We start from the raw sequence: 17399 nt of genomic DNA, 5'->3' as shown, positions 1-17399 counted from the left end.
GAGGCCCCGCTGATGAGATGGGATAGTACCATTTCCAGAAACGGAATCTGAGTGGGCAAGAGAAATGTTTTGGGGAGCAGTTGTCTCTAGGGTCCAGAATCCTAAAGAAGAATGGGACATGGTGGGAGTGAGAATTCCCAGGGAGGGGGCTGTAGGTTGGGAAAAGAAAAATGGATCACTTTCAAATCTCTGGGGTTGTTTGACTCAATGTTTTTCTCACTGGCCCAGCTGTAGTTGGGTGTTGCTGAGGCTCTCTCCCAGGGGCTTCCTGGGTAGCCCTAGCGGTAAAGAACCTGCCTGCCAATGCAGGAGATACGTGAGACATGGGTTCGATCCCTGGGTTGGGAAGATCCCTGGAGGAGGTCATGGCAACCAGCTCCAGTATTCCTGTCTGGGAAATTCCATAGACAGAGGAGCCTGGAAGGCTACGGTCCATAGGGTCACAGAGTCAGACATGACTGAAGTGACTTAGCACAGAGGCATACACGAGGCTTTCTCTCCTCACCTCCTCCTCCTGGTCATCTCTTGGCTGAGCCTGTGCTCCTTGAACGAGGCAAGCCACTGCAAAGCTGTTTCAGGGGAGCACATCCAGTTGGCAGCTTTGTTTTACCCTATAGGTGACCTACCGCCTGTGCCAGTTCTGATGCCCCCTTTCCCAGCTGACTTTGCAGGGAGGGCCTTAGAACTGTGGTACTGTCCACTGATTCTCTGTTTTGGTGCAGCCGTCGACAGATCCAGTTCATGCTTCATGACTATCATCTGATCTTGTAGGAAGTAAAACACTCCTAGTCACCAGTTTGTTTCCATTCAGGAGCTAATGGCACCTTGTATAAGTGTATCCATTGGGACCATTTCCAGAGGCTCAAATATCAGAAATTCAGCTTGAATTTAGAAATTCAAGCCAAGTTCCTGGGATATCTTTTCTTCAGTCATGCATAAAAGGAATTGAAAAAAAAATTTCTAAAGTTGCAGAAATGACATCTCTTATTCCTTTTCCTCCTCTTTGAAAATGGGCTGATTATAGTCAACTGTGTTATTGATCTGTAGGCCAGTGTGGTGAACACACAAGTTTATCCTGGGGGATGCTATTATGTGATCGTATGGCAAGGCTTTTAATGTCTTCTTCTTAAAGGAAAGGCAGAGAGTGGAAGCTATGGCCTTGACACTGTTCTTTTATTTGTTTAATGAATGTTTGTTGAATGGTTACAATAGGCTAGGACTGTGGTAGATATCAGGGCTGAAGAGATAAAAGACCCTATCCCAGCTTACAAGAAATGCATGGGCCAGCTGGAGACAGAGAAGTGAGTCATTAATGAAATAGAGTGGAGCAATTGCCAGGAAAGCTGTGATCAGGGGGCTGGTATCCCAGAGGCAAACCTAAACAGTGTATTTAAAAGCAGATATCACTTTGCCAACAAAGGTCCATATAGTTAAAACTGTGATTTTTCCAGTAGTCATGTACAGATGTGAGAGTTGGACCGTAAAGAAGGCTGAGTGCTGAAAAATTGCTGCTTTTGAATCGGGGTGCTGAAGAAGACTCTTGAGAGTCCCTTGAACTGCAAGGAGATCAAACCAGTCAATCCTAAAGGAAATCAGTCCTGAATATTCCTTAGAAGGACTGATGCTGAAGCTGAAGCTCCGGTTCCTTGGCCACCTGATGTGAAGAGCAGACTCTTTGGAAAAAATCCTAATGCTGAGAAAGATTGAAGGCAAAAGGAGAAGGGGGCAGCAGAGGATGAGATGGTTAGAGAGCATCACAGGCTCAAGAGACATGAGTTTGAGCAAACTCTGGGAGATAGTGAAGGACAGGGAAGCCTGGCATGCTGTAGTCCAGGGGGTCACAAGGAGTCAGACATGACTTAGTGACTGAACAACAGCAATAATCCCTGAGGCAAGATACTGCCTCCTTCGGTGGAAAATCAGTAGCCCCTCACTGTTTTACCAGGGCTGGGGGAGGGGGATTTTCCATGTGGAAAAGTGGATTTTCCAGATAACTAGGCTTATTTTTCTAGGTCCCCAAACTTAAAGCATTAAAAAAGTTTGTTTTCATGGAAATAGGTAAAATGTACTCTTTTTTGTTTTTAAGTTCTTAAGCTATAGTTGGTTTATTTTTTAAAAAAATTTTTGGCTGCACCGTGGGGTTCATGCAGCACCCAACCAGGGATGGAACCTGCGTCCCCTGCAGTGGAAGCTCAGAGTCCAGGGAAGGCCCCTCTTTTTTCCTAAATGGAATATGCTCAATGAAATTCAGTCTTTTCTCCTTGACTCCAGGCACTGCATGAATGCTAGGTTTGGATTTGGCTGTGTTGCCCAAAATCTCTTATTTTCTCCTCTAAGCCAATTGGCCTTTCCTTGTGACTTTTTGCAGTGTTTCTGCTCCTTCTCTTCTTATCGGACTGATTCTGCTGGTCTTGAGTGCGTTTAGTTGACAGTCCCAAGTAGCACTCTCCTTTGTACTTTCAACTTTGTGTTGGTTTAGGAAATCATAAATCCAAATAGGTCAGACTTTTATTTGAAATAACAGTAAGGTGGGATTTCCCTGATGGTCCAGCGATTAAGAATCCGCCTTGCAATGCAGAGGACATGGGTTTGACCCCTGGTTAGGGAAGATCCCACATGCAGTGGAGCGACAAAGCCCCTGAGCCACAACTATTGAGCCTGTGCTCCAGGACAAGAGAGGTCACAGCAATAAGCCTACACACTGCAACTAGAGAGTAGGCCTCTCGCCACAACTATAGAAAGCCTGTGGGTTGCAAGGAAGACCCAGCACAGACAAAAATGATACATTAATTAACTTAAAAAGTAAGAATAAGGTGGGAAGTCCTTCCCTGGTGGTTCAGTGGCTAGGAATCCGCCTGCCAACTCAGGGGACTCGGGTTTGACCCCTGATCCTGGAAGACTCCGTATGCTATGGGGCAGCTAAAGCCTGTGCGCTGCAACTTCTGAGCCCTTGCTCTAGAGTCAGCAAGCCACAGCTGCTGAGCCTGAACGCGTGAACTACTGAAGCCCGTCCACCTGGAGCCCCTCTGCAACAAGAGAAGCCATCGCAGTGAGAAGCCTGAGCACCACAACGAGAGAGCAGCCCCTTCTTGCTGCAGCAGAGAAAGTCTGGCCCGGCAGCGAAGACCCAGCACAACCAAAAGTAATAAATAATTAAAATTATTTAAAAAAAACGAGTAAGTAGACTATAAGTCAGGACTTGACAGCATCACCTTTGGCCAAAAAGCATAATTGAGTATGTGAACATGGCTACCGAAAGTGCCTCTTTAATTTTCTTTCTGTTGTATTTATATTCACTTGAGGGACATTTCTGGAGAAGGAAACGGCAACCCACTCCAGTACTCTTGCCTAGAGAATTCTGTGGACAGAGGAGCCTGGTGGGTTGCTGTCCATGGGGTCGCTTCAGAGTCGGACACGACTGAAGCGACTTAGTATGCATGCATGCATTGGAGAAGGAAATGGCAACCCACTCCAGTATTCTTGCATAGAGAATCCCAGGGATGGAGGAGCCTGATGGGCTGCCGTCTATGGGGTCGCACAGAGTTGGACACGACTGAAGCCATTTAGCAGCAGCAGCAGAGGGACATTTCTGAGTGCCCCAGCCATTTGTCAGTCACTAGACACAGCAATGAACAGGCCATTCCTTGCCCTCAGGGAGAAAAAAATAAAGCTAAAAACATAAAATAATAAAGTGTGAGGAACTTCCCTGGTGGTCCAGTGTTTAAGACTCTGCACTCCCAATGCAGGGAGCACAGGTTCCACCCCTGGTCAGGGAACTAACATGCCACGTGGCTTAACAACAACAATTTTTTAAATTTTACAAAAAAAAATAACAATATGGTGACATTATGGCAGGGAAAGTACAGGATGCTAACATCATCAAAAACTCATGCGTGCTAAGTCACTTCAGTCATGTCTCACTCTGTGTTACCCTAGGGACTGTAGCCTGCCAGGCTCCTCTGTCCATGGGATTCTCTAGGCAAGAATACTGGGGTGGGTTGCCACGTCCTCCTCCAGGGGATCTTCTCAACTCGGGGATCGAATAGCATTTCTTGTCTCCTGCATTGACAGGAAGGTTCCTTTCCCACTAGCGCCACCCGGGAAGCCCCCAGGGTGCAGGTAGAACATATATGGAAAAGTCAGAAATCTTCATTGGAAGTGACTCTTAAGGAACATGCGAGAAGAATAAGGAGTCAGCCAGAGGAAGGAAGTGGAGCAAGGAGATCTCAGAGGAGGAGACATGCGAAGAGAGCTGGAAAGCCAGAGCATGACTGGTTGAAGAACCTGAACGAAGCCGAGCATGACTGGAGAGTGAAGGGAGCCAAGGAGAGATGTTGTGCAGAAAAGGGCAGGGGCCAGTGCTTCTGGAGACGGCATCTAGCAGATGAGGGAGCAAGCTTCACAGCAGATGTCTGAGGAACTATTGTAGTCTCAAGATCGATTGAAACATCTGATCCTCCAAATAAATTTTCAGTGGATCTTAAGTCTTATCTAAGTGTCATATGCTTCAGGGAGCCATTGGATCAGTCAAACTTTGGAGGGAACATGCATCAAAAATTAGCTGTATAACATGTGTTGATTCTACTTTATAGTGAAAGAAACATCCATTATGTATTTAATTTATTTTGGGCGTCACTGGGTCTTTGTTGCTGCATGCAGGCTTTTCTCTAGTTATGGCAAGCAGGGGCTACTCTCTGTTGGTGTGCTTAGCTTCTAATTGTGGTGGCTTCTCTTGTTGTGGAGCTTGGGCTCTAGAGCTCAGGTTCAGTACTTGTGGCACACAGGCTTAGTTGCTCCACTGCATGTGGGATCTTCCTAGACCAGGGATTGAACCAGTGTGCCCTGCATTGGCAGGTGGATTCTTAAAAACTGGACCACCAGGGATGTCTGAAATGTGTTTACTAAAAATTTAAAAAGCATATCCCTTTTATGCTGTGATTTTTCCAGTAGTCATGTATGGATGTGAGAGTTGAGCTATAAAGAAAGTTGAGCACCAAAGAATCGATGCTTTTGAACCATGGTGTTGTAGAAGACTCTTGAGAGTCCCTTGGGCTGCAAGGAAATCCAACCAGTCAATCCTAAAGGAAATCAGTCCTGAATATTCATTGGAAGGACTGATGCTGAAGCTGAAACTCCAATACTTTGGCCACCTTATGGGAAGAATGGACTCATTGGAAAAGACCCTGATGCTGGCAAAGATTGAAGGCAGGAGGAGAAGGGGACGACAGAGGAAGAGATGGCTGGATGGCATCACTGACTCAATGGACATGAGTTTAAGCAAGCTCCAGGAGTTGGTGATGGACAGGGAGGCCTGGCGTGCTGCAGTGTATGGAGTCTCAAAGAGTTGGACATGACTGAACAACTAAACTGAACTGATCCCTTTTATATTTCCCATATTTGCAGAAATTAGTTCTGAGGCAAAAGTTGATTTAATGTATAGCTTTTAAGATTTAATGTAAACTTTTAATTAGATTTTTCATAAATACTTGTTCTAAAACAATAGATATAATTTATTTATTTATTAAAAAAATTTTTTTGGTTGCCCTGCAAAGCTTGTGGAATTTTAGATCCCTGACCAGGGATTAGACCTGGATCCTCTACAGTGAGATCAAAGAATCTTAGCCACTGGACTACCAGGGAATTTCAAAAATAAATCTTTTTAAAAATGAAGAGATGCAAGAGATCCAGGTTTGATCCCTGGGTCAGGAAGATCCCCTGGAGGAGAAAATGGCACTCCAGTGCCATAATACTCCCGCTCCAGTATTCTTGCCTGGAAAATTCCAGAGGAGCCTGGCAAAGAGTTGGACGCAACTGCGTGGCTGAGCTCACGCTCACACGCACACAAAATTTATAGGGACTTCCTTGGTGGTCCAGAGGCCAAGACTCCACTTCCACTGCAGGAGGCTCAGGTGACCAGCCCCTGGTCCGGGAACTAAGATCCCACATGTGTTGGTGTGGCCAAAAATTTTAAAATAGCTGAACTATGTTTGGTAAATATTAAGAGAATTTCTTACTTATATTACTATATATGGAAATAGATATATGAATGTAACATCTAGTTGATTGTGGAGCTATATTTTTCAGCTCCCTTAATGAGGCACTAGTTCTTGAGTTAACCATGGGGAAATTGACCTTTTCTATTATCTTGATTGAATCATGGTTATATGAAGATTAGAAATTGCTGTGGCTTCCCTGGTGGTCCAGTGGTTAAGAATCCACCTTGCAATGCAGGGAACACCAGTTTGACCCCTGGTCTGGGAAGATCCCACATGCCTTGGGGAAACTGAGCCCATGTGCTGTGACTACTGAAGCCTGCTCACCCTAGAATCCATGCTCCGCAACAGGAGAGTAGCCCCCGCTTGTAGCAATTAGAGAAAGGACACGTGCAGCAAGAAGACCCAGCACAGCCAAAAATAAATAAGTTAATTTTTTAAAAAAGAAATTGCTTATAATTGCCTTTCTTAGCCTTTCCACTGGACTCAAAGAAGTATTTTATTTTGCCCATATTTACATTCTTATAAAGGGGCAAGCCTTCTATCTGCGGTAGATTATTGCTTTTGATGGTCCCTAATGAATCCTGCCTCTCAGTATTCTTGCCTCTGTGTAACTCCCTATCAACCTTGGGCTCTGCATCCCACAAACCTGGGAGGATAAGCACCTGAGCACTGGGGCACACCCTCATGGAACACTGTCCCAGATCAGCGTCTAGTCTACTGGAGGTTGGGAGGTCATGAGAAGAGCTGAGACTCCCTGCTCAGCACCAACTGCCAGACTTGTGAATGAGGCCAACTTGGAATGAATTTCCAGCTGTTCCAGCCATCTGTAATAGCCCAAGTGAGCCAGGGGAGACCAGTAAAAGAACTTTCCAGTCAATTCACAGAATCAGGAGAAACGATAAATCAAGATTTTATGCCTCTACGTTTTGCAAAGAGTTTTTATGCAATCTGTAAATAATAGAAACAATGTCTTTTTACTGTGTTCAAGTTTAACCTTATAAAGGCAGGCTAGGATAAAATTATGAACAACACAGAATGTTTCACTTTGTAAATTGCTCTGTGGGAGATGGAAAAATTTTTATGCATGGAAGGGAAGGGCTTATTTTGATCTGTTGGTAAACTTTAATATAAATTAAAATCCACCAGGTCTTCTTCCAGTTTGAAAATTGTGGGATCATGTGATTATAAATGTTACAGTGTACACTAGAAATTTCATCAAGATATTTTTCTCATAAAGTAATGGATTCTTGGGACTTCCCTGGTGGTCCAGTGGTTAAGATTCCGTGCTCCCAATGCAGAGGGCACATGTTTGATACCTGGTTGGGGAACTTGATCTCATATGCTGCAACTGAACATTCTGCACATTGCAACTAAAAGATCCTTCGTGCCGCAGTGAAGACTGAAGATCCCGTTGGCACAGCCAAATTAGTTAATTAAGTAATTTTAAATTAATTAGTTAATTAATTTTAAAAAGTAATGGATTCTCACTAAAGAAAAATGAAAAAGACTAAAAATTGTAAAAATAAAAAATAAACCAAGCATTATCCCACAATCCAGACATCTGTTGGCAATCATTTTGCTGTATTTTTTTCTTGGCAATTTTTCTGTGTTCCAGTTAATATTTTTTCATATTTAAATCAGGCTGAGGGGAGGTGAGTATGGATACAAAAGGGTGGCATGAGAGAGTCATGGGCTGTTGTTACAATGAAGTGTCATGTTTATGGTGGTGGTTATGTTAAGGTATACATGTTGTAAAATTGCACAGGGCTACACACACTTACATTCACTAACTGTATATATATAGTTTTCTATAAGTCTACATACAGTCTGTGGATTGTGCCAATGTCAGTTTCCTGGTTATGATATTTTACTATAGTTATGCAAGATGTTAACCCAAGGCTGGGTGCATGCGAGCATGCTAAGTAAGTCGCTTCAGTCATGTCCAACTCTATATAACCTTATGGACTGTAGCCTGCCAGGCTCTTCTGTCCATGGGGATTCTCCAGGCAAGGGAATCTTCCCAACTCAGGGATCCAACCCATGTCTCTTACATCTCCTGCATTTGCAGGCAGGGTCTATACCACTAGCGCCACCTGGGAAGCCCTGTGGCTGGGTAGGGTGTGTCAAAGACCTCACTGTTTGTTTCTTTGCACTTTTCTGTGAATTTACCATTTCAAACTTAAAAAAAAATCAGTGTGTAGCTAGGATTTTGTATCCTGTCTTTATATTTTCATTTTTAACAGAAAATGTCCACATTTCATATCCACATCTCTTGATTACTATAAAAAATGAACCAAAAAAATCTGTCTTATTATAGAGTTAACTGCTAAGGAATAGGGTACATTTCCAAAACACCTTTATTTGTTGGAACTTAATTATTGCAAGAATGCCAAAGCATTTTATGGACTACATGGGGTTGTGTTTGATAGTTTAGAAAAGGAAATTACATGAAAAAATACAATTGTAACACTAACAAAGTATTGTGAAGTTGTACATCTAGTGTGCTACAGACAGAAAGGGGAATATTGTGTTTGAGCTCCCGGAGGAGGCCCGCCTGGGCCTGGCCAGGAATGATCTGAGGGCTTGGGGGCAGGGAAGGAAGCTGGGCTTGGCTACTGAGCAGAACTGGTCTGGGGCAGCTTAGGGTGGGGCAGGCTCTGGCTCCTGAGGAAAAAAAAATGATAAAGAGCAGGCGTCAGTGTACCAGCAACGGCATTTAAGAATCCACTTTCAGAAAGAAGTGGCAGGACATAGACAAGAGATTTGGTATCAGATTTGCCTAATATTGGTTGCAAAAAAAGTTAGGGAACAGGAGGGAATAGAAAGCAGGGGGTGGACAAGGCAATTGCAGTGAAAGCAAAAATAAACCCCTGGGACTGAATCAGACCTTTGTATAGCAGAGGAAAGCATAAACAAAACAAAAAGACAACCTGTGGAATGGGAGAAAGTATTTACAAATGACATGACTGACAAGCGCTTAATTTCCCAAATATACAAACAGTTCATACCACTCTATCAAAAAAGCAAACAAACTAATTTTTTAAATGGGCAGAAGACCTAAATTTCTCCAAAGAAGACATCTATAGGGCCATTAGGAAAGTGAAAAGGTGCTCAACATCAATAATTACTAGGGAAATTCAAATAAAAACTGCAGTGAAGTACCACCCCACACTGATCAGAACAGCCATCATTGAAAAGTCTACAGGGGAGACTTTCCTGGTGGTCCAGTGGTTCGGAATCTGATTGCCAGTGCAGGGGACACGGGTTTGATCCCACATGCTGTGGAGCAGCAAAGTCCATACGACACAACTGCTGAAGCCCAAGTGCTCTCTACTGGGCCCACCCACTGCAACTACTGAGTCTGCATGCTATGGAGTTCAAGGGCTGCACCTACTGAAGCCCAAACACCTAAAGCCTGTGCTCAGCAACAAGAGAAGCCACTGCCGTGAGAAGCTTATGAACCACAGCGAAGAGTATCCCATGCTCTCTGCGCTAGACAAATCCTGCGCACAGCAATGAAAACCCAGCACAGCCATAAATAAATGATAATTAAAAAGTACAAAAGTTTACAGGGACTTCCCTGGTGGTCCAGTGGCTAAGACTATGCACTCCCAATGCAGGGGGCCTGGGTTTGATTCCTGGTCAGGGAGCTGCAAGCTTGTGTGCCGAAGATCTTATGGGCTGCAACCTGATGCAGCCAAAAAAAAAAAAAGTCTACAAATAAATGTTGGAGAGGGTGTGGAGAAAAAGGGACTCTCTTACACTGTTGGTGGGAATGTAAATTGGTACAGCCACTATGGAAAATAGTATGAAATTTCCTTAGAAAAACTAAAAACAGAGTTGCCTTGTGATCCAGCAATCCCACTTCTGGACATATATCTGGAGAAAACTCTAATTAGAAAAGATACACACATCCCAGTGTTCATTGCAGCACTATTTACAGTAGCCAAGACAGGGAAGCAACCTAAATGGCCATCATCAGGCAAATGGATAAAGAAAATATGGTACATGTATACAATGGGATACTGCTGAGTCATCAAAATCAATAAAATTATGCCATTTGCAGCAACCTGGATGGACCTCGAGATGATCATACTAAGTGAAGCAAGTCAGAAAAAGACCATATAATATCACTTTACGTGGAATCTATAATATGACACAGGGGCTTCCCTGGTGGCTCAGTGGTAAACAATCGCGTACCAGTGCAGGAGATACAGGTTCGATCCCTGATGCGGGAAGATCCCACATGCCCCGGAGCACCAAGCCTGTGCACCACAACTGCTGAGTCTGTGCTCTAGAACCTGTGCTCCCAAACAAGAGAAGCCACCACAGTGAGAAGCCTGCACACCGCTACTAGAAGAAAGCCCATGCACCGGTGAAGACCCAGCACAGCCCCAAATCAATAAAATTATTAAAAATAAAATATGACACAAATGAACTTATGTATGAAACAGAGGCAGACCCATAGACTTAGAAAACAAACTTATGGTTACCCAAGAGGAAAGGGGGTGGGAGAGGGGTAAATTAAGAGTTTGGAATTGACAGAAACAAACTGCTATGCATAAAATAGTTAAACTTTGTCCTATTGTATAGCAGAGGGAACTATATGCAACATCCTGTAATAAATAATAATGGGGATAAAAAAGAAAGCAGGAGGTGGGGGTGAGGGTCATTTGGGGGGAAAAGTCTAGAAAGAGCAGGCTGGTGGCTGGAGCTTCCCAGCTGGCCTTCAAGGGCTCCTCTTTGCTTTGAGAATAAAGTCCGAACTCTACATGGCATAAAAGGCCCTACGTGACTGGCCTGGTCTTGGAATATCTCCCTGACCTGGTCTCCCATTGCTTCCCCAAATGCACCTCTGCGTCTTTGCAGCTTCCAAACCCACGGTCCTGTTTTGGGGCCTCCCTCCTCTCCCAGGCGTTCTTCCCGGTGCTTACCATGATTTTCCCTGTGGACGTCAGTGCCTTAACTGCTCCCTTTGCGTAAAAGACCCTGGCTGGTTTCTCTCTGTGAAGCCTACTATCATACCTGGGTTGGGCCACAATCTCCTTTCTCTGTCTGGTCTCCCCAGCCCTAAATGGGGCTTCTCAAGTGCTTCAGTTGTGAAGAATCCACCTGCCAAGCAGGAGACCTGGGTTCAATCCCTTCACTGGGAAGATCCCCTAGAGAAGGAAATGGCTACCGACTCCAGTATTCTTGCCTGGAGAATTCCATGGACAGAGGAGCCTGGCGGGCTACAGTCCATGGGGTTGCAGAGAGTTGAACTGAGCATGCACGCCATGCCATGTATGCAGTCCTAGGTGAGCCCTGGTGGCCTCATTTGCCTGTTGCAAGTGTCCCCTCTAAACTACTGATGGGAGAGGAATGGCTGAGCTTCAGAGGAGAGTGAGCTACACCTCACACTCCCCTGCCCAGACTGGGCCTTTGCACATGCCAGCCCTCCTGCCCTCTCCTACATCTCCACTTGGGAAGCTTTTCCTCAGAGTTCAAGACCCTGTCAACAATTGTTCCTCTGTAGGACTCCCACACTGACCTCCCACAGCCTCTCCTTCTTGCAAATATTCAACAGATATTTATTGAGCATACACTGTTGTGATCCTACTGATATTTGCTTACCATCTAGACTGTCACTTTCTGTGTAGATGTCTCGGGCTGTGAATTTTTTGAGATTCTAAGCACCTTAGTTTATTCATCTAGGTATCCCCAGTTTCTGGAAAGGATTCGGGTACATGGTACACCTCTAATAGATTTGTTTTTTAAAAAATAAATAACCTGGTTTCCAGGGGCTAAGACTCTGCGCTCCCAGCGCAGGGGGCCTGGGTTGGATCGTTGGTTAGGGAACTAGGTTCCACATGCCACAACTGAAGATCTCGCAGGCAGGCCACAATGAAGACCCAGAGCAAATAAATATTTTTTTAAAATAAAAATGAATAAACTTTATTATAAAGGAAAATTATTTTCAAGAAATTCCTAACAGTCCTTAAGGTTAGAAGGTGGATTTAAGGTCACCTCATCCATCTCCTGGGATCCATCCATTCCAAGCAAGTCATCGTGCAGAATCTACTTGACCAAGTTCACTGCAGGGGAACTCACGGTCCACGTGGCCACTTACTCCACTCGAGGGTAGTGTTGATCATGGAGAAGTTCCCCTGCTGTGAAGCTGGGTCCTGCCCCTCTGTGGTTCCCTCCACTGTTCCTTACTCTTCTTCCTGGAGTATCACAGAATGAGACCCTCCCTCTTGCCGCTGACAGCCCATCATATATTTGACAGTCATCACATCTGTCTTTTCTTTCCAGGTACAGAAAAACCACTTACTAGCCATATGACCCTGAGCTTCACTTTCTTCTGAGCTTCAGTTTCCTTGTTTGTAAAATTGGGCTAATATCTATCTATATGGCTGTCAATATTAAATGAGCTCATAAATGTAAAGTGTGTAAAATAGTACTTGTGTGTGTGTGTGCTCAGTCGCTCAGTTGTGTCCAGCTCTTTGCGACCCCATGGACTGTAGCCTGCCAGGCTCTTCTGTCCATGGGATTCTCCAGGCAAGAATACTGGAGTGGGTTGTCATGCCCTCCTCCAGGGGATCTTCCCAACCCAGCGATTGAACCCAGGTCTCCCGCATTGCAGGCAGATTCTTTACCATCTGAGCCACCAGGGAAGCCTAAGAATATTGGAGTGGGCAGCCTATCCCTTCTCCAGGGGAACTTCCTGACTGAGGAATCAAACTGGGGTCTCCTGTATTGTAGGCAGATTCTTTACCAGCTTAGCCACCAGGGAAGCCCAGAATAGTGCTTAGTGTATATTAAATGTTCAATACTGATTCCAGTTTTAGTTTGTATTACATTTTACATTCAGCGCTTAAAATTGAACAACTTATATTTGAGACAGTTAATTAAAATACATGATGACATACAAAAATTATATTATTAATATTTTATGAATATGTAATAAAATCACATTATATATTGCCCACTCCTGATAAGAGCTTCCCTGGTGGCTCAGAGGGTAAAGCATCTGCCTGCAATGTGGGAGACCTGGGTTCGATCCCTGGGTCGGGAAGCTCCCCAGAGAAGGAAATGGCAACTCACGCTGGTACTCTTGCCTAGAAAATCCCATGGACGGAGAAACCTGGTAGGCTACAGTCCATGGGGTCGCAAAGAGTCAGACACGACTGAGTGACTTCACTTTCACTTTCTTTCACTCCTGATAAAATTGGAAACCCCCTCAGGTAGGGTCCATTGTGAAGTTTAATGGGCAACTTGGTCTGTATTTTTAAAAATATTTATTTATTTATTTATTTATTTTTCACTGCACTGGGTCTTCGTTGCTACAGGAGGCCTTTCTCTAGTGGCAGTGAACAGGGGCTACTCTCTAGCTGGAGTGTACAGGCTTCTCACTGCGGTAGCCTCTCTTGTTGCAGAGCTCAGTAGTCATGGCTTGCAGGCTTAGGTACCCCATGTTATGTGGGATCTTCCTGGACCAGGGATCAAACTGGTATGCCCTGCATTGCAAGGCAGATTCTTAACCACTGGGCCACCAGAGAAGCCCAGTCTCTATTTTTAATAAATGCTTGCTCAATTATGAACAAATGTCTACTAGGTCTGAACTCAGCCCCAATCACTCACATATACTGCCTTGAGATTTTCCAATCATTCTCTATGGTGTTCTTAAATTTAGGGTGACCAGCTGTCCTGGTTTTCCCAGGAATGAGGAAATACGGAAATTTTAGTTTTAAAACTGAATCTGAAGGGGGTTCCTGGGACTCAAGACTTTCAGTGCCAAAACCGGCATGAATTGGTCACCCTACTAATAATTCAGTGCCACTGGATTTGAGGATTGAGGGTTAGTGAGAAGTACCTACTTCTGGATTCCACGACCAAGGTCACCACTACAGCAATGCCACAGATATGTAGATGGTGTTTCCAGTATGGTCTCACAGAGGTATTAGACCTTGATTGACAGAGCCTGCAGCTGTGCAAGAAAATTTTATCATTTCACACTGTAGTGGTCAGGCCATATGTAATTTAAACTTACACATGATGGATTAATAAATCAGCATGTCAATTTAAATGCTCTTGTGACTTTTCTAGGGCAGCCCCTTACCTGCTTCAGATCCTCAAGAGGGATTGGAGAGTGAGCAAGTGGTGGTGGTGGGGCGGTGTGGGCATTACAGGAGGGAGGATTGTATGTTGGATTTTAGTTGCTCAATCCTGTCTGACTCTTTTGCAACCCATGGACTATAGCCCACCAGGCTCCTCTGTCCATGGGAAAGAAAGAATACTGGAGTGGGTTGCCATTCCTTCTCTGGGGGATCTTCCTAACCCAGGGATCAAACCCGAATCTCCTGCATTACAGGCAGGTTCTTTACCTCTGAGCCACTGGAGAAGCCCTCTGTGTTGGATTTTAACTGACTCTCTAGGGCAGAGTGCCCATTTCCAGGGATTTCTAGAATACCTGTGTGTGGTGGAGACCATGAATAAGGCTTGCTAGACTGACTCACCAACTCTGTGCAGCGGCTCTGCTCACCTGCCCATCCTTGAGTTCATCACCTCCTGGTTTCATCTCAACGTTTCACTCTATTTTTATTTTTTAAGGAATGTATTTATGTTTTTGGCTGTGCTGGGTCTTTATTGCAGCCCATGGGCTCTTAGTTGTGGCCCATGGACTTCTCTCTAGCTGCAGCGCTTGTGGGCTCATTTGCCCCAACACATGTGGGATCTTAATTCCCTGACCAGGGATTGAACCTGCTGCATCCCCTGCCCTGGAAGACAATTCCTCACCACTGGACCACGAGGGAAGTCCCTCAGTCTGTTTTTAAAGTGCTTCCTACTGCTAGATCTCTGTCTCAGGCACATTTAAAGGTCCCCGTGGTCACATCACATTGAAGTGTTCTGGAAAAATTACCTTTAAATGGCTCATCTTTGAACTTCCCTGATGGTTCAGTTGCTAAGAATCTGCCTGCCAATACAGGGTACACAGGTTCAGTCCCTGGTCTGGGAAAATTCCACATGCCGCAGAGCGACTAAACCCCTGGGTTGCAACGACTGAAGCCCTAGAGCCCGTGCTCTAGGAAAAGCACAGGAGAAGCCACCACAAAAAGTCCGCTTGCTGAAACTAGAGTAGTCTCCGCTCACCGCAGCAAGAGAAAGCCCGCACACAGCAACGAAGACCCAGCACAGCCAAAAAATAAATGCTTAAATAAAATAAATTGTTCATTTTCTCTGATTTGCTTAGTCCAGAAGCAGTTCCTGTTCCAGGCTTGAGCATTCTGCTTGCTCCAGCTCCTCCGAAACAGTCCTGTCGCTCATAAGGGACCATCATTTCTGTGGCTGGCAGGCTCTCAGACCACAGGGATTTTTCTCACCAGCACCACCTGCTGCCCTGATCCCAGAGGCCTCCCTCCCTTTCCACCTGGCCTCCTCGCTGCCCTCTGGTTGACACACTTTGGGGTTTGCTGCTGGCCAAGAACAGGGAGGGGTTGGGCTGGTGTGGGGTGATGGGTGATCTGGAAATAGCCTTGGGGGAGGGGCCCAGCTCTGAAGCTGGCATTGAGGTGTTAGTCTGTGCTGAGACACTCAGCAGTCAGAAAAAGGAGGCATCTTTGTTTAGTCCAGTTCCCCCTCCTGAGGAGGTTATTCACCCCTCTGGGTCGGTAGCTAGTAATATCCACATACAACTTCGACTCCAGATTCCCTAGGTATTCCCTCCCTCCTGGGCTCCATACTCTTTAGGCTCTCAAAGGAGGGTTCTGGGATGGTTGTGGCCTGGAGGGGGGCCAGCTGGCTCTTCACGTACAGCAGCCTCACCACATCTGCCAGCTAGCTCATGATCCCCTACTCAGCACCAGCCAGTCGTGCAGATGCCCCAGGAGATGAAAGGCAGGTCATCAGTGGCAAGGGTGGGAGCAACACAAGGTATCCAGGGTGCAGGGGTCAGAGGTAGAGCTGAGAAGGGACCCGGTGCCCATTGGTTTTTCCTAAAGTCATCTTCTTCCCTCCTGGATGAACAGGCAGCTGGCTGACAACAAGGCTGGCTCTCCTGAGTCCACCACCTACAGACTTGGCAACCAAAAGTGACAGGCTCATGCTTTGACAGTGGTGGTGTTCAGCCTCCCTGCCACCCTCAGGCAGCCCAGGGCCTGGCTTGTGACCGTGCATTCTCAGTCCATCAGTCCTGTAAGTGTCCCCTTTGTTCATGAAGGTCTGCCCTGTGTGTTGCTCACTTTGTTTACATCCAGAGCTTTATGAAAGATACATTGGTCCGTGAAAGGAAAAGTGTGTCCCCAGGCTAACAGGGAGCAAGAGGGAAAAAAGTCCTAGTTCACCCAAAGTGAAGGGGACTGTTCAGCCTTCATGGAGAGTTGGAGGGACTTTCTTGGGCTGGTGCTTCATCTGCTTGCTGAGCCCTGCCAGTACCATCCTTCCCATCCACAGGGCCTGGTTCGCAGAGTTTGGCCCCAGACATCCTGGTGGTGAGGCAAGAAGACTGCCCTGACCGGGGTGATAGGGATGCTTGGTGGGTTTACCTGCTGCCTGCTGAGGCCGACACCCCCTCCCTCCCTGGACTCCACCTGCCCAATATGCACAGGTGTTCCAGGTCCCCACATCCTGTGACAACCGTGGACCCATCCCATGGCTCCAAGACCCCAGAAATGGGACTCTTCTACACCAGCCCAGGAAGGTATCACAAAAGCAGGATGTCCAATGGTTAGGAACACCTATGCCAGGCAGTCAAACCAGGGTTTGACTCTAACTCTACTCTTCACCAGCTGGGCGACTTGGTAAATTAATCACTCAGCCTGTTTCCTCATTTACAAAACGGGGTTAATAACATTTACTACTTCATAGGGCTGTCCTGAGGATTAAACAAAATAATGCAGAGCACCTGGCACAGGGTCCACATGCATGTAAGTTACTACAACCCTCACCTAAGAGGGGCCCTGACAATCCACCAGTCTATGGACAGCCTGCTTTGTCCTTTTGCTGCTGAGGACTTAGGCCACTGTGTATTGACTACTTCCCTGCAATCTTGTACCAGAAGTAGAAGGCTCTGGGACTTCCCCTGTTGTCCAGTGCTAAGACTCCATGCTCCCAATGCAGGGGACCTGGGTTCAATCCCTGGTCAGGGAACTAGATCCCACCTACCTCAACTAAGAGTTTGCATGCTGCAACTAAAGATCCACAGCAAATTAATTAATTAAAAAGAAAAAGGCAACTCTGGCCTTTGAAATAACCGAATTTTGGCACCTTAGATATAGGTCTACTTTTGGCCCTGCTTCCAGTCCAGGCTTTGGATTTGGTTTCCTGATTTGATCATCCTAGACTCCACTTGCTTGACCAGGGCTTTCCAGGACTGGCTTTCTGTCACTGCCCTGCCTGCAAGATTAAAGGCATTTGGGCTGACTC

This window comes from Capra hircus, chromosome 19 (assembly GCF_001704415.2).
Source record: "Capra hircus breed San Clemente chromosome 19, ASM170441v1, whole genome shotgun sequence".
Classification (NCBI taxonomy): Eukaryota; Metazoa; Chordata; class Mammalia; order Artiodactyla; family Bovidae; genus Capra; species Capra hircus.
This window is presented reverse-complemented; position numbering follows the sequence as displayed.